Below are 23,962 nucleotides of genomic sequence, written 5' to 3' on the forward strand. Positions count from 1 at the left end.
ATCAGCTTCAATTTTTCATTCGAAAAAACCTTATTATAAAGATTACCCCTTCATCATCGTTACCGGAGAACCGTTTATATTTCACCACATTAGCAGTAAACTTACCAGCAACTTCATTACTCATTGGCTTAAGTCTCTCCAAAGAACCATTATATTTGTTCGTTAAAACCTATTCATATACTCATCCACATCTTATAACGAGAATTACCACATCAATTACCGGGAATTAGCAATCAGTATTTTAAAATCTCGCAGCATGTCTACATCAACAGTTATATGTATACATATAACCTTTATCTCTTAGAATTATGACCTTCCATTCTGAAATTGTGAAAAGCACCTAGTCTGCGCATCAATACTCTGAATGCTGAAAAAGCTGAATGAAGTAGCAAAAACTGTAAACTACCTTAACCGTCGGAAGTTTGATGATAAATAATAGTATGTTGGCAAAGCTCGGAAAAGTTGAAACTGGAAAAAACGGATTGAGCAAACCATGAAGGAGGCTATGGACAAATCACAAAGACTAAACCTGCCTTCAAATAATATAAATAATTCAGTATCTACTGAAGTCATTAATGAATACCTTGCTTCTGACTCTAAACCTTTACGGAAAAATCTTATTCATCATCCATCGATATTAGAAATTCTAAGATATCATCGTAAATATCCTCGATATTTCTGAAGATATTTTCATAACTATTATTATCTAAAATCATTTATCTTTTCACGGTATTAGTGTTACATCAGAAAGGAAACTATTTTTAGTTTCTAAATTCTGAAAGATTCGAATTTAAAATATGAATGCTTTTGAATAAGTGTTGGGAACTGATGCATGAGTTAGTATAATATAATGACACTTGATCAACGTGATTATATTACAGTAAGTCATGCTGAGTTTCTAACGAAACATGATGATTCACAGACTATACCGTCATCATGTGCCATGTTACACGACTCTTACATTCTATCTAATCTCTAAACAAATCAAGAACATATTTCTTGATAATTCTATCTTTTCCAGTAACTTCTGATAATTTGACAAATCAGATCGTGCTATTACTATTTCATTAGCTATGTTCATTCAAATCTCCATACCTACGAATTCTGGACCATTATTCGCTTGACTTAAAGTCAGAAAGAGAAAACAAAAGTATGGAACTCCAAAATATAAAAGAGATGAAGAGGGTGAATTTATAGTGAAGTATCCGACAGAACAATCGAAATAGATTATAGCATTTAATCAAAGGAGATCCTAATTTCCTTAATTACCGAAGAATGAAATCTTAGTTAGATTTCGAATATTTTCTTCTAAATTCCTAGAATTCCGGAAATCAACTGTGACTACGTCACCGGTTAAGATAAATGATAATGCTAAAAAAGAACATATATTTCATAGCATTATCCCTCAAGAAAGACAAGCTTTTAGTTGCAATTGTTCTATTTACAAGTGATATTCGTTTAAATATTAAAAGGTGAAGACAAAAGGCAGATTCGACGAATTGAAGACGCAAACGACCAAAAAGTTAAAAAGTACAAAGTACAATCAAAGAGGTTCGAATTATTGATGAGAAACGTCTCAAAAGTACAAGAGTACGAGCCACAAAACGCAAAGTTCAAATTATTAAATCGTACAAAAGGACGGTCGAAAAACCGAAACCGGGACATGAATCAACTCTCAACGCGCGACGCAACGGACCAAAAATTACAAGTCAACTATGCACAAGAATATAATATAATATATAATTAATTATATATATTATTATATAATATATATTTACGCAACCCACGTTTTGGATCATAATGTGAGCTGTATTTCAAACCTCCGCACTCGCGTAGTTTAGAAGAGCAAAAGCTCCGTACTCGCGGAGCTACACAGTAAATTGTGGGCCTATAAAAGCCATCGAATTCTGCACTTCAAAAAGACATCTTTTTATAATTCACTCTCTATCTCTCAATATATATATATATTTATATTTATAATTTATAATTTTAATTTTAATTTAATTTTAATAATAAGGGTATGTTAGTGAATGTTTTAAGTTTGTAAGTCGAAATTCTGTCTGTGTAACGCTACGCTATTATTAATCATTGTAAGTTATGTTCAACCTTTTTAAATTAATATCTCGTAGCTAAGTTATTATTATGCTTATTTAATGCCGAAGTAATCGTGATGTTGGGCTAAATATTAAAATTGGGTAATTAAGCTTTGGACCATAATTGGGGTTTGGATAAAAGAACGACACTTGTGGAAATTAGACTATGAGCTATTAATGGGTTTTATATTAACTTAACGATACCTCGTTAATTTAATATAAAGGTTATAATTTGACGTATCTATAAATAACCACATACGCTTAATCGGGTACGGTGGGCGGGATATCTATAAATACCAATAATTGTTCATTTTACCGGACATGGTATTGGATTAATAGTTAATGGACTAGTTAAAATAGGGGTGGATTACATTCAAGGGTAATTGGTGTAATTGTTAACAAAGTATTAAAACCTTGGTTTACACGCAGTCGATAACCTGGTGTATTCATTAAACAAAGTAATAAAACCTCGTTACAATTCAAATCCCCAATTAGTTGGAATATTTGACTTCGGGAATAAGAATAATTTGATGAAGACTTTCGTACTTTATATTTATGACTGATGGACTATTATGGACAAAACCATATGGACATATCAAATAATCCAGGACAAAGGACAATTAACCCATGGTACTAAAATAAAAACAACACGTCGAACATCATGATTACGGAAGTTTAAATAAGCATAATTCCTTTATTTCATATTTAATTGCACTTTTAATTATCGCACTTTAATTTATTATCATTTTAATTTTCGTACTTTTTAATTATCGCAATTTAATTGTCATTTTAATTATCGCACTTTTATTTATCGCACTTTAATTATTGTCATTTACTTTACGCTTTAAATTAAGTCTTTTATATATTTAATATTTTAAATTAGGTTTTAACTGCGACTAAAAGTTTTTAAATCGACAAACCGGTCATTAAACGGTAAAAACCCCCTTTTATAATAATAATAATACTTCTTATATTTATATATATATATTTATATACAAATATAGTTTTTAAAAATATAGCATTAAACTTGGCTAGTTCCCTGTGGAAGAACCGAACTTACTAAAAACTACACTACTGTACGATTAGGTACACTGCCTATAAGTGTTGTAGCAAGGTTTAGGTATATCCACTCTATAAATAAATAAATAACTTGTGTAAAATTGTATCGTATTTAATAGTATTTACAAGTAAAAATTAATAATATTTTGTACCCCTTCGCTTTAACATCAAGTATTTTTGGCGCCGCTGCCGGGAAACAACACTTAACGCCGAAGTGAGACGCTATATAAAAAAAATTTAAGTTATTTTTGTAAAAATATATTTACATAAGTTTTTAAATATCATAAATATAAAAATAAAAAAATAAAAAAATATATATTTTTAGTTATAAAATACTAATAAGTAATTTTTATTCAAAATATAAGTTTTAGTTATATTATAAAACATTTTCTATAAAATAAAAACAGAAAATTAAAAACAAAAAAAAAGTAAAAAAATAATAATAAAACATTTGAACCTGCAAATTTTCGACCTGCACCTCATTTGAAACTGTAATCTTCGCACTCGTGGAGTTCGGGGGTATCGAAAATCCGCACTCGTGGAGCCCCTCTGACACGCCTGACCTTGTACAGCATTAATTACGATTTAGGGTTGAAAATTATATATAATTAATTATAATTAGGTTTTGGTTTAATATTAATTAGTTTTAAGTTTATTTAATTTTATATTTTTAGTTTTAATTAGTTTTATTAATTTATAAACTTATTACTTTTATAAAATAAATAATATAAAAATAATATTTTTTATAAAAATTGTATTTTTATAAATTTAAGTTTTATTTTTTTAAATTTTGTATCTTTTTAATCGTTTATTCGTAATATTGTATATTTTTTGTTCGTAATTAGTTTTAAGTGTATTACTTTGCCGTAGTTATTTTTATTTCTAGACTCTTAGGATTTGCCGTAAAATCCCTTAAGTACTATTTCTTTAGACTAAGATTTAGATTCTTTAGAATTTTGCGACGCCGTTTTAAGATTTTAGTACTTTTTAAGTTATTGCCATTTTAGATATAGTATTTCTTTTAAGCTTTAATACCTTTAGACGTAACTTTTAATTCTTAGATTTTAGACTTTTAAGTTTCGACGCGCTACGTTCTTTTTATTATTATTCGATCTTTTATTTTTTGACGTTTTTCGACGCACTCTTTTTCTTTCTTATTCCTCGCCGTTCTAGTTTTTAGGACATATAATTTTCTATTTCTTCTCTAATATTTCTTTAAATTTTGACGAAAAATTATTTTAAGTGGTTAAATTGATAGACATCCAAAATTTTCTGGTTCGTAGTAATAGTTGGATTTGTTAGTGGCGAGTTGTGGACTTCCGATTTAAAGGGTCCTGGCTACCTGCTGCATCTATTGGCTATTCGAAACGTGGGCAAAATCAGAAAAGTCTATTAATTTGATAACTTATATAATTTTTATCTTTTATAACTAATAGGATATTCAGTGAATGCACCGAGCAAAACATTCACCACCTTTTATACGTTCACCACCTGTAACTCGATCAAGTCATCTAGCCAATATTGTCGCCGTTGATTTTTTTTAGAATCGTCATCCAGTCGACCAAGTACTCCAATTCAAATTTCCAATAATCCATTTTTTGAACTCGACCTCACAATTGAGAATCCGGAGGATATTCAGGGACAATTTAGAGATCCTGAACCACTAATCTTTCCTCCGGAACCACCAATCATTCAAACGGAGATTGTCGAGGAACAACCCATTAAATCAGAATCCTCTAGTGATTCAGATTCAACCATTCCAATCATGGAAAATCTGGAACCTCTAAGTATGGAAGACCGAATGCGAGCTAAACGCACTGGCCAAGGTCACGCAATTACTCAACCAGACATTAATGCGCCAGATTATGAAATCAAAGGACAAATCCTACACATGGTAACTAATCAATGCCAATTTAGTGGTGCGCCGAAGGAAGATCCAAATGAACATCTTCGTACCTTTAATAGGATTTGTACTTTATTCAAAATAAGAGAAGTGGAGGATGAACAGATATATCTCATGTTATTTTCCTGGACTTTAAAGGGAGAAGCCAAAGATTGGTTAGAATCGTTACCTGAAGGGGCTATTGATACATGGGATGTCTTAGTTGAAAATTTTCTTAAACAATTCTTTCCGGCATCTAAAGCCGTAAGACTTCAAGGAGAAATTGTTAAGTTCACACAAAAGCCAAATGAAACTCTATATGAAGTGTGGACAAGATTTGGAAAGTTATTGAGAGGATGTCCGCAACTTGGTTTAGACACTTATCAAATAGTACAAATATTCTATCAAGGATGCGACATCACTACAAGAAAAGACATCGATATAGCAGCTGGTGGTTCCATTATGAAGATAATCGCAACTGAAGCTTACAGAATTATTGATAACACTGCTTCCCACTCACATGAGTGGCATCAAGAAAAAGATATCGTTAGATCATCTAAAGCAGCTAGAGCCGATTCTAGCCATGACTTTGATTCCATTTTCGCAAAAATAGATGCTGTCGAAAGAAGAATGGAAAAGATGACTAAAGATATTCACTCAATAAGAATTAGTTGTGAGCAGTGTGGAGGACCACATTTGACAAAAGATTGTCTCAGTATTGAACAAACAATGGAACAAAGAGAGAATGTTTCATACATGAACCAAAGGCCTGGAAATAATTATCAGAATAATTATCAACTGCTAAGACCAATCTACAATCAAAACCATAACTATAACTGAAATGTTCCATACAACAACCAACAAGGTCTCAACAACCAACAAGTATCCAACAATCCTTACAATCAGCAAAGACCTATTTTTCAAAATAAACCACCACAAACCGATGATAAAAAGCCAAATTTTGAAGATATGATGTCGAAGCTAGTTGAATCTCAAACACAATTTTTCACATCTCAGAAACATATGAATGAACAAAATGCTCAAGCATTTAGAAATCAACAAGCTTCTATTCAAAATTTGGAACAAGAAGTGAGCAACCTAGCAAGGTTGATAGGTGAAAGAAAACCGGGAAGTCTACCTAGTGATACAAATGCTAACCCCCGGAATGAAACAGCTAAAGCCATAACCACAAGAAGTGGTATTACACTTACTCTATTCCTACTCCACAAGAACCACAATCTGAACAAGATAAGGAATAAGAATCGGTAGTTGAAAAGGTTAATGAAGATAACACAGTTAAGGCAAAACCTTATGTTAAACCATACCAACCACCACTTCCTTACCCGAGTAAAATAAGAAAAGAAAGACTTGAAGCCGAGCAATCCAAATTCTTGGATATGTTTAAACAAATAAATGTAAATCTTCCTTTCATTGATGTAATTTCAGGAATGCCAAGATATGCTAAATTCTTGAAAGATCTAATCACAAATAGAAAGAAAATGGAAGAACTCTCGGCTGTTACTATGAATGCTAATTGTTCTGCAGCGCTGTTGAATAAGATACCAGAAAAATTATCTGATCCAGGAAGTTTCACAATTCCATGTTTTCTGGGTAGTCTTAGTTCAATAGAAGCATTGGCAGACTTAGGTGCTAGTATAAATTTAATGTCATATTCACTATACGCTAAACTAGACCTTGGAGAATTGAAACCAACACGAATAAGTATACAACTAGCAGATCGATAAGTAAAATATCCTAGAGGGATAATGGAGAACATGCTAGTTAAAGTTGATACTTTAGTATTTCCAGTAGATTTTGTTATTCTGGACATGGAAGAAGATTCTCGAGTTCCTCTCATATTAGAAAGACCATTCTTAAACACGGCTAAAGCAATAATAGACGTGTTTGGTAAGAAATTGACCCTAAGTATAGAGGACGAGAGTGTTACCTTTTCTGTGGATAGAGCCATGCAACAACCACAATCTGCAGATGATACATGTTATTATATTCAAACTATAGATTCACATGCAGAATTATTAGAATTACAAGGAATAGGAGAATGTTCTTTAGGAGAAGGAACTAAACCAATTGATGAAACTAAAATGTTAGCTACACTCATGGCTAATGGATACGAACCAACAACAGAAGAAATTCAAATGCTAAAAGAGGAAGACAGATATCGATATAAATCATCGATAGAAGAACCACCGACATTAGAGTTAAAGCCACTTCCAAACCATTTGAAATATGCTTATTTACATGGTGAATCTGAATTACCTGTAATAATATCGTCTTCTCTTACGGAAAATGAAAAATCTCAACTCATTTCTGTGCTAAAAGCTCATAAACCAGCTATTGCATGGAAAATTCATGATATTAAAGGAATAAGTCCTTCGTATTGTACACATAAAATCCTTATGAAAGAAGGTCATAAAACGTATGTGCAATGCCAACGAAGACTAAATCCTAATATGCAAGATGTTGTTAAGAAAGAAATTATTAAACTGCTAGATGCAGGTTTAATTTATCCAATCTCTGATAGTCCATGGGTAAGCCCAGTTCAATGTGTACCTAAGAAGGGTGGCATGACTGTCATCACAAATGAGAAAAATGAGCTTATTCCTACTATGACTGTAACAGGATGGCGTGTTTGTATTGATTATAGAAAATTAAATGACGCCACCAGAAAAGATCACTTTCCCTTACCTTTCATTGATCAAATGTTGAAAAGATTAGCCGAAAATAGTTACTATTGTTTTCTTGACGGTTTTTCCGGATACTTTCAAATTCCAATAGCATCCGAGGACCAAGAGAAAACCACATTCACGTACCCTTATGGTACTTTTGCTTACAAACGCATGCCATTTGGACTTTGCAACGCCCCTGCAACCTTTTAAAGATGCATGATGGCGATTTTTCATGACATGATAGAAGAATGCATGGAAGTTTTCATGGATGACTTTTCAGTCTTCGGTGATACTTTTGAAACATGTCTAGTTAATCTTGAACGAATGCTTATTAGATGCGAACAATAAAATCAAGTAATAAATTGGGAGAAATGCCATTTCATGGTTAAAGAAGGCATCGTCCTCGGTCATAAAATTTCAAAAGAAGGAATTGAAATGGATAGAGCTAAAGTAGATGTAATTGCTAAACTTCCACATCCCAGCAATGTTAGAGGAGTTAGGAGGTTTTTAGGGCTTGCCAGTTTTTACCGACGTTTCAAAAAAAGATTTTTCTAAAATTGCCACTCCTATGAATAAACTCCTAGAAAAGGATGCTCCATTCATCTTTTCAGATGAATGCATCAAATCTTTTAATATTCTTAAAGAAAAACTCACTAATGCGCCGATCATGATAACCCCAAATTGGAATCTACCATTTGAAATCATGTGCGATGCAAGTGATTTTGCAATGGGAGCTGTTTTAGGACAAAGGATTGAAAAACGATTTCAACCTATTTATTATGCTAGTAAGATGTTACAAGGAACATAAACAAATTATACAACTACTTAAAAAGAACTCCTTGCCATTGTCTTTGCTTTTGACAAATTTCGTTCATATCTCGTTCTAGCTAAAACGGTGGTCTATACCGACCATTCTGCTCTTAGATATCTATTTTTGAAACAATATGCTAAACCACGATTAATCCGTTGGATCTTACTGTTACAAGAATTCGATATTGAAATTTGAGACAAAAAGGGAGCAGAAAATCTCGCCGCTGATCATCTTTCTCGTCTTGAAAATCCTGAATTAGAAGTTCTAAATGAATCGGCCATACAAGATAACTTTCCTGATGAATATCTATCGAAGATAGATTATAGTGAAATTCCATGGTTTGCAAACTATGCAAACTACTTAGTATGTGAATTCCTTGAAAAAGGATTATCGTACGAAAAATGAAAGAAATTCTTTAGTGATATAATGTAACGACCCAACCCGTTAACCAACCAAAAACGTGGAATAAAAAAAAATTTAAAACTGATCTGGAGGGTGCGCGGCGCGCACCACTGCCTATGCGCGGCGCGCACAAGTCCTGAGACAGTTCTGACCAAAATGTCCATTTTTCGCGAAAAGATCTTCGACTTCCCGACACTTTTAGACCGAACGCTTTTCAGAACAAACTCATATATGTAAAACTCACACGAATCAAACATAAAAATGATGTTTTACTAGCAGGGCCCACACGACCCAAGATACAAGTTTAATACAAGTTTAGAGTTTCGACCACCAAAAAGTTTAAGTTCCAAACTACACAATGAGCATGGCGTTTGGGATTAAACTACCCAACTACCGGTCAAACTCCAAGAGCTACTAAAGCCAAAAGCATCCCCTAGCATCAAGCGGGATCTCTAGTCCAATACGATGCCCTTACCCTTGTCCAAAACCGAACCTATAAAAATGGTAAACAACGAGAGAGTAAGCAAAGCTTAGTGAATGCAATAATTATACGAATACATATATAATTATACCTACTTGCATGCACTTACACAAACCGCAAACATGCTAGCAACACAATTAGCTTATCGTCACATTAACAAGCTATAATCTCCAATACCACAAGCTAGCAACAACCGCATAATAATATAACTTGAAATGATATAATATGCTTACACCACAAGTAACCATGGTCGACCAATAGTACAAGGGAACGGCGCTCGCGAAAAAGCCATCGGTGTTCATAACATCCATTAGGGCACTTAACACCTCGCACCACTAACCCCTAGGGTGGCACCTTAACACCTCGGCACATCACCTCGAGTGGCATCTTAACACCTCGATGCAACACTCATTATTTTACGGAGTGGTGTCTTAACACCTCGACACTACACTCCTAGGTGGCATCTTAACACCTCGATGCTACACCCGAGTGGCATCTTAACACCTCGATGCTACACTCTTCACGTGAAACGTGGTGTCATAACACCTCGACACTACACCTTTCACGCTACAACAAATAGATACATTATATGCATACGCATATAATTATTCCACTCACCTTAACAATTAGATGACGATTTCAACCTCCACAAGCTTCAAAGCAAAATACCTAATATAATAAGTACTTGATCAACACACAAGCTAAGTGGACTCAATACTAACACTTACACATGTGCATTTAATGACTTAATGTATTAAATCGCCCATTTATACCAAAACCGCCCAATTAAAGTCAAGACCACCACTAATCACTTTAAAGCTAGTGATTAAGGTCCAACAACACCAACTAATACATAATTAAGGTAATTCATACCCATCTTTCCAAACTAGGTCAATTTATTACCCAAATAACCATTTTAAGACAACACACCCATTTCGGGTCATCCACTAACTAACCAACACCCATTTACTAAATAACTAGGTGTGTTAGCAATTAACTCACCAATTAGGGTTAATAAACATCATTTAATACTTTGAAACCCTAGACTAGTCACCAATTAGTATTTAAGACTCAATTTTACCCAAGAACACCCAAAATCACCAATAATGGGTTTTGTGTTCATCATTTACTCAAACCCTAACCCTTACACTAAATCAAAGTAAGGAAAATAAAATTAGAACATACCACAACCACCACAACGAAGCTAGAGATAAGATGAACGACTTTAATGCTTGAACTTTAACCCAAAACAAGCTCCTTCCTCTTGGATTTAAGCTTTCTCTCTCAAAAATCACAATCTCTCTCTAGAATCAAAGTTAAAGTGATAAGGTTGTTGATTATGGAGTAATGGTGCTCCACAAACTGACCTATCTGTCTCTAACCCGTCCATAAGTGAATTTACCAAAATGCCCATCAAAATATCTGATTTAAAAAGCTGGAACCCGACTACAGTAAGGGGTGCGCGGCACGCTCCCTTTAGTGTGCGCGGCGCGCACTAGGCTCAGCTCACTCAGTGACTTCTGTTTAACAGCACAACATCACCCACACTCTAAGTAACATATTTACACTGCTGTACAAACTGATTAGGGTCTTACAACTCTCCCCCACTTATTCGGATTGCGTCCTCGCAATCCAAGCCGCATGACAAGAGGGAAGATAAACCAACACGAATTCTTCGGGCTCCCAAGTAAACTCGGAACCCTTACTACGACGCCATTGAACTTTAAAAGTCCTAACCTCTTTATGCCTCAACCTTTTGACCTTCTCATCGAGTATGGCAATTGGCTCCTCAATATACTCTAACTTATTGTTTAGCTCAATTTCGTCTAACGGCACCCATGATGAATCATCCGCAAGACACTTACGGAGATGGGAAACATGAAATGTATTATGAATCCCCGCAAGCTCTTCCGGTAATTCCAAACGATACGCGACTTCACCAACACGAGCTAAAGCTTTAAAGGGACCAATAAACCGAGGAGCTAACTTTCCCCATTTTCGAAATCGAATAATACCCTTCCATGGCGAAACCTTAAGCATCACCATATCGCCTTCTTGGAACTCAATCAATCGCCTACGTCTATCGGCATACGACTTTTGCCTATCTTGAGCCTTCTTCAAATGTTCCCGAATCAAATCGATCTTGCTATTGGTCTCTAAAACCAAATCGGTACTCCCGATCTCTCTTTGACCCACTTCTCCCCAACAAACGGGAGTTCGACACCTACGCCCATAAAGCATTTCGTAAGGTGGCATCCCGATACTAGTATGATAACTATTATTGTACGAGAATTCCACCAAAGGCAAATGCTCATCCCAACTACCACCGAAGTCAATGATGCACGCTCGTAGCATATCTTCTAAAGTTTGATTCGTACGTTCGGTTTGACCGTCCGTTTGAGGATGATACGCCGTGCTCAACTTCAATTGCGTACCCATATCTTCATGAAACTTTTCCCAAAACCGAGATGTAAAACGGGTATCTCGATCCGAAATAATAGATATAGGAACCCCATGTCGCGAGACCACTTCCTTGATAAACAACTTTGCCAAGGTCTCCGACGATACCGCTTCTTTAATGGGAAGAAACAAAGCGCTCTTTGTCAATCGATCAACTATAACCCAAATCGAATCGAATTGGGTTCTCGCCGTTTTAGGTAACTTTGTAATGAAATCCATGGTAATGTGCTCCCATTTCCATTTCGGGATTTCTAACGGTTGCAATTTACCATACGGCTTTTGGTGTTCGGCTTTTACTTGCAAACACGTGACGCATTGCTCAACATACTTCACAACATCACGCTTCATGCTCGGCCACCAATAATCTTTCTTCAAGTCAAGATACATTTTCGTCGCGCCCGGATGAATGGAATATTTTGACTTATGTGCTTCATCAAGTAGCACTCGTCGGTAATCACCCATCTTAGGCACCCACACCCTTCCGTGAAAAGACAACAAACCACGCGGACCCATAGTAATAAACTCCGATTGGCCCACGATTCGCTCCGTACGCTTGTTGTGAACATAAGCCTCTATTTGAATCTCACCAAGCTTTTCAAGAAAATCGTTGGTAATAATCAAACGTAACGATCCAACTCGTATCGCCGGATGTTGACTCTTTCGACTCAACGCATTCGCGACCACATTCGCCTTACCCGGATGATAAAGTATTTCACAATCGTAGTCTTTCACCACATCCATCCACCTACGTTGGCGATAATTCAAATCTCGTTGATTAAAGAGATGTTTCAAACTCTTATGATCCGAATAAATCGTACACTTGACACCATACAAGTAATGGCGCCAAATTTTCAACGCATGCACAACCGCCGCCAACTCAAGATCATGAGTCGGATACCTCGTTTCATGTTCCTTTAATTGTCGAGAGGCATAAGCGATGACTTTACCTCTTTGCATTAGAACACACCCGAGACCATTTAAGGAAGCATCACAATAAACCACCTTGTCTTCAACACCTTCCGGTAACACTAACACCGGAGCTTGACACAACTTCTCTTTTAACAATTGAAAAGCAATTTCTTGCTCGTTCTCCCAAACAAACCTCGCATTCTTCCTTGTCAATTTCGTCAACGAAGAAGCGATCTTAGAAAAATCTTGGATAAACCGACGATAATAACCGGCCAATCCGAGAAAACTTCGGATTTCCGTAGGCGTAGTCGGTCGTCCCCAACTCTTCACCGTTTCGATCTTCCCCGGATCTACTTGAATACCGTTTTCGTTCACAATATGACCAAGGAATTGAACTTCCCTTAGCCAAAATTCACATTTGGAGAACTTTTCATGCAACTTCTCCTTTCGTAGCGCCTTCAATACTTCACGCAAATGATGTTCATGTTCGTTCATACTTTTCGAGTAGACTAGTATGTCGTCAATGAACACTATTACCGACTTGTCCAACATAGGTTGGCACACTCGGTTCATAAGATCCATGAATGCCGCCGGTGCATTCGTAAGACCAAAAGGCATTACCACAAATTCAAAATGCCCATAACGCGTTCGAAAAGCTGTTTTCTCGATGTCTTCCTCACGGACCCGCATTTGGTGATAGCCAGACCGTAGGTCGATTTTAGAGAAATACGTTGCACCTTGAAGTTGATCAAACAAATCGTCAATCCTAGGTAACGGATAACGATTCTTGATCGTCACTTTATTCAACACACGGTAATCAATGCACATACGCATACTACCATCTTTCTTCTTCACAAATAACACCGGAGCGCCCCATGGCGAAGCACTCGGTCGAATAAAACCCTTCTCGAGCAACTCTTGGGTTTGATTTAACAACTCTTGCATTTCCGTTGGTGCTAAACGATAAGGAGTTTTAGCAATGGGAGTAGCTCCCGGAACCAACTCAATACGAAACTCAACTTGTCTTTCCGCCGGAACACCCGGTAATTCGTCCGAAAAAACGTCTTCGAATTCAATAACAACCGGAATTTCACGAATAGGTGGTGGCTCATTGTGAGTATCAACAACATGAGCAAGGAAATCCATGCCACCAGTAACATCAAAACGACGTGCCCGTGCAAAACTGCATATCGGCACCGGTCTCCTTCGCTTATCACCATGAATAATTAATTCTCCCCCACTTAGGGTCTTCACACGAATAAACTTATCATGGCATGCAATATCGGCTCTATAACGATCGAGCCAATCCATACCAACGACAATATCAAAATCGCCTAAGGTCATTGGAATGAGATCAATTTTAAAGGTTTCGGCACCGAAAACAACATCACAATTTTCACACACATCAACCACTAGCACCATCTTGCCATCCGCTATTTCGACTTCTATCGGACGACTTAACTTAGCTAATGGTCTATTAAGTTTAGGCACAAATTTAGGAGACACAAACGACAAATTTGCACCGCTATCGAAAAGAATCCTTGCCGGATTAGAATTAACCATGTAAGTACCTGAGACAACTTCGTGCGATTGTTTGGCTTCATCATTGGTCTTCAAATAGTTGCGACCCCTAGCCGTACCCGCCGCCTTCTCTAACCGCTTCACATTGTCGTTTCGCAAGTCGGGACACTCCGGCTTCTTATGCCCTTCTTTGGCGCAATTAAAACAAGTGACTTTGTTTCCGGAAGATGGTTTCGGACACTCACGAGCCATATGACCCGGTTGCCCACAATTGTAGCACGTATAAGAAAACCCACCGGTAGTGCCCTTGTTTGCACTATTGACACTTTCGGCCCCCCTCTTGCTCTTGCTCTTCTTGCTTGAGGCGTTAGAGTAACTAAAACCCTCAAACTTTCTTTTGGAAAACATGAAATCACTCTTTCTTGGAACCTCCGGCTCAAAACCCCGAGCCAACTCAAACAATTCATCAAAAGTCTTAGCCATACCCCGACTAATCTTCCCCTTGTACTCATCATTCAAAGTACGGTAGAAATCCTTCATGAGCTTATGATCATCACCAACATATTCCGGGCAAAAACGAGTCTTTGCCAAGAATGTAGACTTGAGGGTAACCAAATCCATGGAACCTTGTTGCAAATGGTGCAACTCGTCCCGGATTCTATCGAGGTCGGAAGAAGTTCGGTATTCTTTGAAAAATTCTTTCTTGAACTCTTCCCAAGTCAAGCCCATACATTGTTCTTCACCATACAAGTTGATTTTATCGTCCCACCACAACTTAGCTTCTTCGCGTAACATGCTAGAACCATACCTCGTCTTCTTTTTGGGAGGACATTCCGCTGTACGGAAAGCTCCCTCAATATCGGAGATCCAACATGTACTTTTTAAAGGATCCCGCACCCCATTAAACATCGGGGGTTGAGCATCCTTGAAGTTCTTGTAGTGGAAGTCCCGCCTTCCTTCGCCTCCTTCACCGCGAGGATAGATATTCCTAGCGTCAAGGGCCTCTTCGATAGTGGCCTTCATTCGTTCATTTATCAGATCGGTCACCTGCCCATCGAACGAATCTTGAAAGACCTTTCGGACGTCCGTAAGAAAATCCGCTTTTAACTTTTTAAAGACGGCCTCAACCTTGGCCGAAAACTCGGCATCCTCGCTTGTACTTCCGTTATCATGATCGGGACTGTTTCTCGTCTTCATTCTATAAAACGAAATAGGTTAAACCACAAAAACGAAAGGACAATTACATGTGCATATACATATATGCCACACTACTCCATCTCACTCAACAATCGTCGTACATTGCTTGTTTAACCCGATTTGCACTCGTAGTAATGGTAGCTAGTCATTACTACGCGAGCACGTCGCGCTAACTCGCTAGTACAACGTCCATCTCGCTTGATGATTGCTAAACACGACACAAACAAATAGCGCATGATTAGTTCACATAAACCTATGCACTAACCATCCCGATCCGACCCAAAGTCCTACTAGTCCCGCATACACGCGCACACAAAAGTCTAAGTCTAGGCGCCTATCTCAAGTCACCTAAATCCCTTAGACCATGCTCTGATACCACTTGTAACGACCCAACCCGTTAACCAACCAAAAACGTGGAATAAAAAAAAATTTAAAACTGATCTGGAGGGTGCGCGGCACGCACCACTGCCTATGCGCGGCGCGCACAAGTCCTGAGACAGTTCTGACCAAAATGTCCATTTTTCGCGAAAAGATCTTCGACTTCCCGACACTTTTAGACCGAACGCTTTTCAGAACAAACTCATATATGTAAAACTCACACGAATCAAACATAAAAATGATGTTTTACTAGCAGGGCCCACACGACCCAAGATACAAGTTTAATACAAGTTTAGAGTTTCGACCACCAAAAAGTTTAAGTTCCAAACTACACAATGAGCATGGCGTTTGGGATTAAACTACCCAACTACCGGTCAAACTCCAAGAGCTACTAAAGCCAAAAGCGTCCCCTAGCATCAAGCGGGATCTCTAGTCCAATACGATGCCCTTACCCTTGTCCAAAACCGAACCTATAAAAATGGTAAACAACGAGAGAGTAAGCAAAGCTTAGTGAATGCAATAATTATACGAATACATATATAATTATACCTACTTGCATGCACTTACACAAACCGCAAACATGCTAGCAACACAATTAGCTTATCGTCACATTAACAAGCTATAATCTCCAATACCACAAGCTAGCAACAACCGCATAATAATATAACTCGAAATGATATAATATGCTTACAACACAAGTAACCATGGTCGACCAATAGTACAAGGGAACGGCGCTCGCGAAAAAGCCATCGGTGTTCATAACATCCATTAGGGCACTTAACACCTCGCACCACTAACCCCTAGGGTGGCACCTTAACTCCTCGGCACATCACCCCGAGTGGCATCTTAACACCTCGATGCAACACTCATTATTTTACGGAGTGGTGTCTTAACACCTCGACACTACACTCCTAGGTGGCATCTTAACACCTCGATGCTACATCCGAGTGGCATCTTAACACCTCGATGCTACACTCTTCACGTGAAACGTGGTGTCTTAACACCTCGACACTACACCTTTCACGCTACAACAAATAGATACATTATATGCATACGCATATAATTATTCCACTCACCTTAACAATTAGATGACGATTTCAACCTCCACAAGCTTCAAAGCAAAATACCTAATATAATAAGTACTTGATCAACACACAAGCTAAGTGGACTCAATACTAACACTTACACATGAGCATTTAATGACTTAATGTATTAAATCGCCCATTTATACCAAAACCGCCCAATTAAAGTCAAGACCACCACTAATCACTTTAAAGCTAGTGATTAAGGTCCAACAACACCAACTAATACATAATTAAGGTAATTCATACCCATCTTTCCAAACTAGGTCAATTTATTACCCAAATAACCATTTTAAGACAACATACCCATTTCGGGTCATCCACTGACTAACCAACACCCATTTACTAAATAACTAGGTGTGTTAGCAATTAACTCACCAATTAGGGTTCATAAACATCATTTAATACTTTGAAACCCTAGACTAGTCACCAATTAGTATTCAAGACTCAATTTTACCCAAGAACACCCAAAATCACCAATAATGGGTTTTGTGTTCATCATTTACTCAAACCCTAACCCTTACACTAAATCAAAGTAAGGAAAATAAAATTAGAACATACCACAACCACCACAACGAAGCTAGAGATAAGATGAACGACTTTAATGCTTGAACTTTAACCCAAAACAAGCTCCTTCCTCTTGGATTTAAGCTTTCTCTCTCAAAAATCACAATCTCTCTCTAGAATCAAAGTTAAAGTGATAAGGTTGTTGATTATGGAGTAATGGTGCTCTACAAACTGACCTATCTGTCTCTAACCCGTCCATAAGTGAATTTACCAAAATGCCCATCAAAATATCTGATTTAAAAAGCTGGAACCCGGCTACAGTAAGGGGTGCGCGGCACGCTCCCTTTAGTGTGCGCGGCGCGCACTAGGCTCAGCTCACTCAGTGACTTCTGTTTAACAGCACAACATCACCCACACTCTAAGTAACATATTTACATTGCTGTACAAACTGATTAGGGTCTTACATATAAAACACTATTTCTGGGAAGATCCACATTTATTTAAAAGTTGTCCCGATAGAATAATACGCCGATGTGTATTCGGAGATGAAGCTAGTTAAATCTTAAACCATTGTCACACAGGACCAACAGGAGGGCATTATGGGCCTCAACTCACACCAAGAAAAGTTTACGATGCTGGATTCTATTGGCCTACAATTTTCAAAGACGCACACCTTCTTTGTAAATCCTGTGATGCTTGTCAAAGGGCCAGAAAAATAAGTCAACGTGATGAAATGCCACAAAATGTCATTCAAGTATGTGAAGTATTTGACGTTTGGGGTATTGACTTTATGGGTCCATTTACAAAATCTCATAATAATCTCTACATTCTCGTTGCCATTGATTATGTATCTAAATGGGCGGAAGCACAAGCTCTCCTGAATAATGATGCACGAGTTGTAGTCAACTTTTTAAAACATCTTTTTGCAAGGTTTGGAACACCGAAAGCTTTAATAAGTGATCGGGGTACTCAATTCTGTAATAATCAACTTGAGAAAGTTCTTAAAAGATACGGAGTAACTCATAAAATCTCAACTGCTTATCATCCACAAACAAGTGGACAAGTTGAAAATACTAACCGAGCATTAAACGTATTCTAGAGAAAACTGTAGGATCAAATCCAAAGTAATGGTCCATGAAATTGGAGGATGCACTCTGGGCTTTTAGAACAGCCTACAAAACTCCAATTGGTACCACACCTTTTAAACTCGTTTATGGAAAAGCATGTCATCTTCCAGTAGAAATTGAACAAAGCATTTTGGGCTTTGAAGACATGTAATCTTGATTTACATGAAGCCGGACGTCTACGATTAAGTCAACTAAATGAATTAGAAAAATTAAGACATGAAGCGTATGAAAATTCGTTAATCTATAAAGAAAGAACGAAGAAATGGCATGATAAAAGAATCAGAAGTTCAAAAGAATTTAAAGAAGGAGACAGAGTTCTTCTTTTCAATTCACGATTCAAGCTATTTCCTGGAAAATTGAAATCAAGATGGTCTGGACCATTTATAGTCAAAAGAGTTTTCCCATACGGAACAATAGAGTTAATAAATTTAAATGGGATTGAATTTAAAGTTAATGGTCACAGAGTTAAACATTACATACATGGTCCGATGGAAGTTGACAATGAAGTCAATTATAATTTCACCACCCAAGAAAACCTTCAAAATGAAAACATAAATATGCTATCAACAACATATGAAAAATCAAAATTGAAAAATGGGGAGGATTCAAATTGGAGTGATGAAGAAGAATTTCTATACAAACCTCCCATTCTAAGAAATGAAGAAAAAGAAGTTCAAATAGAAGTGAAAGAACCAAGAAAAAAACATTCGAAAAAGGTTAACAAACCAACTCGACTTACTAAAGTAGGAGACCCGGGTGAATTTATCATTTCTTGCTTGCTTAATAATGGTGCTATATATAATGGACTCGCAGATTTAGGAGCAAGTGCAAATATTATGCCTCTTTCCTTATACAAAAGATTAGGTATGGGTAAATTAAAACCAACCAAAATAGGTGTTCAATCATTTGACCTAACCATTAAACACCCGTTTGGAATAGCAAATAATTTACTTGTTAAAGTGGGAAGTTTGACCTTTGTTGCAAACTTCATAGTTATTAATATGGAGGAAAACCTTGATATTCCTCTAATTTTAGGTCGCCCATTTTTAGCAACCACCGATGCATTCATTGATGTAAGAGAAGGTAGAATGACACTTAGGGATGGTGATAAACCGGTCACCTTTGTGAACCGAAAGTTTAGATCTCCACCAACCAAAACTGTTAAACCAATAAAAACGCATAAGTGTGGGGAAGATGAAGAAACACTTAATAATGATTCGATAACAAAGAACCCCGTTGATGATACGAAATTAGCTGAACCCGTTTTTAACAGTTCAACGAAGAAACTTTATAAACGAATTCACGATGCTAAGATTAAGGGAAACTTTAAGTTATGTAACCGATTAGTATCCAATTTATCGCCAAAAAAAGGCAATGTTAGTTGAATTTGTGAAAGTTACAGAGGAAATCAACAATTGGCTTGAAGTAAAAGTCAAAGATATACAAATTATTGATAGTCCAATTGAAAACGAAGTTAATCACAATTTCGACACCACATCTAACTAAGTGTGGGTAGAATCGAATCTATTTAGGGTTATTTATATTTCTGTTAGAGTTAGATATTCTGTTTTCGTGTAGTTTCCAAAAATTGAATCCGTATGGTCTTTCCCTAGCAGACCCTAAAGAACTAGTCTTCTCCCTTCATTCTGAATTTTTATTTTTATTTTTAGGTTTTACGAGATGAAGAATTCCTTTGAACTAAACCATGGTCTAATGCTACATGCTATGATTACTAAACGTAATAATGACACCCTTCCGAGTGAATTGGTATCATTCATAAGAGGCAAAATGGACGGAGTAAGAAAAGAACTCAGGAACAATCATAATAAAATATATTTTGGTAAAGGAAAATCAAAATCCGCAGCAAAAAGAAGAGCACGGCACCTTGAAAGATGTCATAAATGCGGAAAATGGTCACATGAAGGTAAATGTTCGAACAATCAAACATATTCAATTACCGAATTTGTTACTCTATGCAGAGAAGGACCGTTCATATGTTTAGAAGAAAAGATATTGAAGAATCGAGGTTACGCTTACGTAGCTATGGAGAACCAAATCACACGACTCTCTTATGAGTCAGCTAAAGCAGGTCTCTGAGAATTCTATCTCACAGGTAAGTATGTACAGTTTTTATTTTTATTTTTATTGCTTTTAACCTTTTGATAATAAACGCTGAATCGTTCGCTATAAAGTATTAAATTGGTATTCAATAAAATTAGGTATGCGTAACCGAAATTATTAATATCATACAAAAATTTATTACATCACTGCGAAATTTACCGTTTATTCTTAAGGTATAAATATCTTTAATCAATCAACCCAAAATATTTTAAAAATTCGTCAAGAGTAAAACTAGGTTATGGAACCGAAATTACTTTACCGAAAAGAGGGGCGTATATTTTTGATAATATTTGATTGATTAAAGTGGGATAAAAAGACCAAAAAGATTTTTAATTTTATTTTTTACCATGTTTTTAAAATTAATATATAAATATTAAATTAATATTGTAAACTTTTTAAAATCAATATATTTATGTTTGTAAATATTTGAAAAATTAATATTTTTAATATAAGTTTGTATGTATAATAATATTTATATGAATTTTTAATTTTATGCATTTTAAATTTAAGTTTGGTATGAATTTAAAAACAAAAATTTACTCTATTTCATTAAGTTAAAAATTTGATATTTAAAATTCGTCGTGAGTTGAAGACTAGGTCGTTGAACCGAAATTGCTTTACCCGAGGGCGGGACGAGAACTTTTATTATCATTATTTTTAATCTTATTGAATTAAAGTATGCCAAAAACATTAAAAAAACCCAAAAATCTTTGATTTTAAAAAAATCGCTTTAAAAACGACAAATTTTAAAATTTTGTCAAGGGACGGACTAGGTAAACATACCGAAACTACCTAAAGTAAAAGAAAACCAAATTTTAAAAAAATTATTCATTTAAATTGTTTTAATAAATAAAGATTTTATATAAAAAAATAATACTAAAAATATTATGTATGTTTGTAGTTTATCTTATGTACAAAACAGGGTAAAACAGCGCACTTTCAAAGACTGACATTAAGTTCAGCAAAAGCTACTAATTTTGATGACAAAACGAAAAACAAATGTGATGTAACAACAAGACGGAATGAACAAATGATGTGCACCATTTATCATTCACAAACAAATGCCAATATGTTTGGAAACTTTGGTAAAATTTAATCATTTTTCTACGCTAATCACCCTCAATAATTTAAATTGTTACCGATTTCTTGCAAATGAGGGCATTGCAAGATCTTAAGTGTGGGAAGGGGTTAAATTCTTTCGGATTTTTAAATTTTTTTGACTTAAACACTTGGTTACCATTAAAAATACTAGTAACGCAGTAGTTGTATTAGAATCTAGTGCTCTCTGATAATAAAGAACAGCCCTAGTCTTATATACTGACTACCCAATTCTAGTAAAAAATTTTAAAATTTTCAAATAAATGAATTCAAAATCATGTTTATACAAATTTATGAACGATAAAACTAGGTGTTAACACCGAAATTATTGTTACCTCGGAAAGAACATAAATTGAGAAACAACCTAAAATGTTAGAATTCATTTAAAATGGAATAGAGGACAATAAAAAGGCAAAGAAAGGAAAATAAAAGCCAAGTGTGGTAAAAATTTACCAAGTTATTTAAAACATATATCACATATTTTTGTACAAATAATTGAAGATACTTTTGTTTTGGACAAAATTAAACATTTTACCCGGTAAATTGTAAAATATTTGAAAGAAAGATGGATCTACACGATGAATCAATTCCATCATTAAAAGAAAGTAAAGTCTTCCGAAAAAGACACACGCTTCTTGATTTAGGTCAGGAAGTTGTCGTCCAGACCAGTTGTAGAGTCTACGAAAAACCTTGAAAAGTTTTCTCGAAAATCAGCTGGAAATTCACGGACCTCAGCATCAAACAGGGTCACCAAGTGGTCAGACTTATCCTAACAATGAGAGGATCTGTCTCGTAAAATGGGGAGGGCGCCGTGCAAATTAGCTTGATAAGACTAATGAATCAGATCCCCAGAAAGGATAATCTCCTTAAAGATCAAAAATCAGCTTTTAAGACTGATATTACTCAATCCTTGAGATTGACCTTAAAGATTGAGAATTCAAACTCATGGAATTCGATGATATCTAAACTCGAGCTTAAATGAGAAAATATTTTGATCAAATTACAAACCGATTTGTTTTCTGAAAACCCTATTTTAAATGCGTTCATTACCATTGAACGTTAAATCCTAAGAATTCATCAGAATTCATTAGGTCACCTGAACCAAATCGGGTGTCAACTGTAAGAACGGTGGTTGCATAGCATGGTCAAAGACAGGACCTTGTGCCAGACCGAAAAATTATAGGGTGATCTTTGCTATTTCTCCTACAAAAGATAGTAATTGCATCCGACACGTTGTGGACCATAATCAAAAGCATGTCACGGGACATTGCCTTAACAGTTGCTTGTTCAACGCTTTCTTTTACAACCGGACGGTAGTTTACCAAAAGGTAATATACGGAGCAAGTATACTGGACGTGTTGCTTTCCTAATACAAGGTTAGCAAGTGGGTGACACAAAACCATAAGTTTTGAACTAAAATTTTCAAATCTGAAACCCACAAAACCCACAAAAATATTTTGCAAACACCGGTGAAGGGTTATTCCGGAAAACTTATCTAGGGTAAAAGCTAGATTAAATTTTCAAAAGATCAAATGTTTTCATAAAGATCCAATTTCCTAAAGGATCTAAATTTTCATAGTCATGTGGGACTGTAAACCACATCGTACTATCATTGTTCATACCGCCGTATTGAAATCACTGATGTACAAAGTGTGAAGATTAAAGAAGTGATTCTAGTATGTTTTTATTCAAGTACTATATTGCTTGAGGACAAGCAACGCTCAAGTGTGGGAATATTTGATAATGCTAAAAACGAACATATATTTCATAGCATTATCCCTCAAGAAAGACAAGCTTTTAGTTGCAATTGTTCTATTTACAAGTGATATTCGTTTAAATATTAAAAGATGAAGACAAAAGGCAGATTCAACGAATTGAAGACGCAAACGACCAAAAAGTTAAAAAGTACAAAGTACAATCAAAGAGGTTCAAATTATTGATGAGAAACGTCTCAAAAGTACAAGATTACGAGCCGCAAAACGCAAAGTTCAAATTATTAAATCGTACAAAAGGACGGTCGAAAAACCGGAACCAGGACATGAATCAACTCTCAACGCGTGATGCAACGGACCAAAAATTACAAGTCAACTATGCACAAGAATATAATATAATATAAAATTAATTATATATATTATTATATAATATAT

The sequence above is a fragment of the Rutidosis leptorrhynchoides genome, chromosome 3, assembly GCF_046630445.1.
Source record: "Rutidosis leptorrhynchoides isolate AG116_Rl617_1_P2 chromosome 3, CSIRO_AGI_Rlap_v1, whole genome shotgun sequence".
Classification (NCBI taxonomy): domain Eukaryota; kingdom Viridiplantae; phylum Streptophyta; class Magnoliopsida; order Asterales; family Asteraceae; genus Rutidosis; species Rutidosis leptorrhynchoides.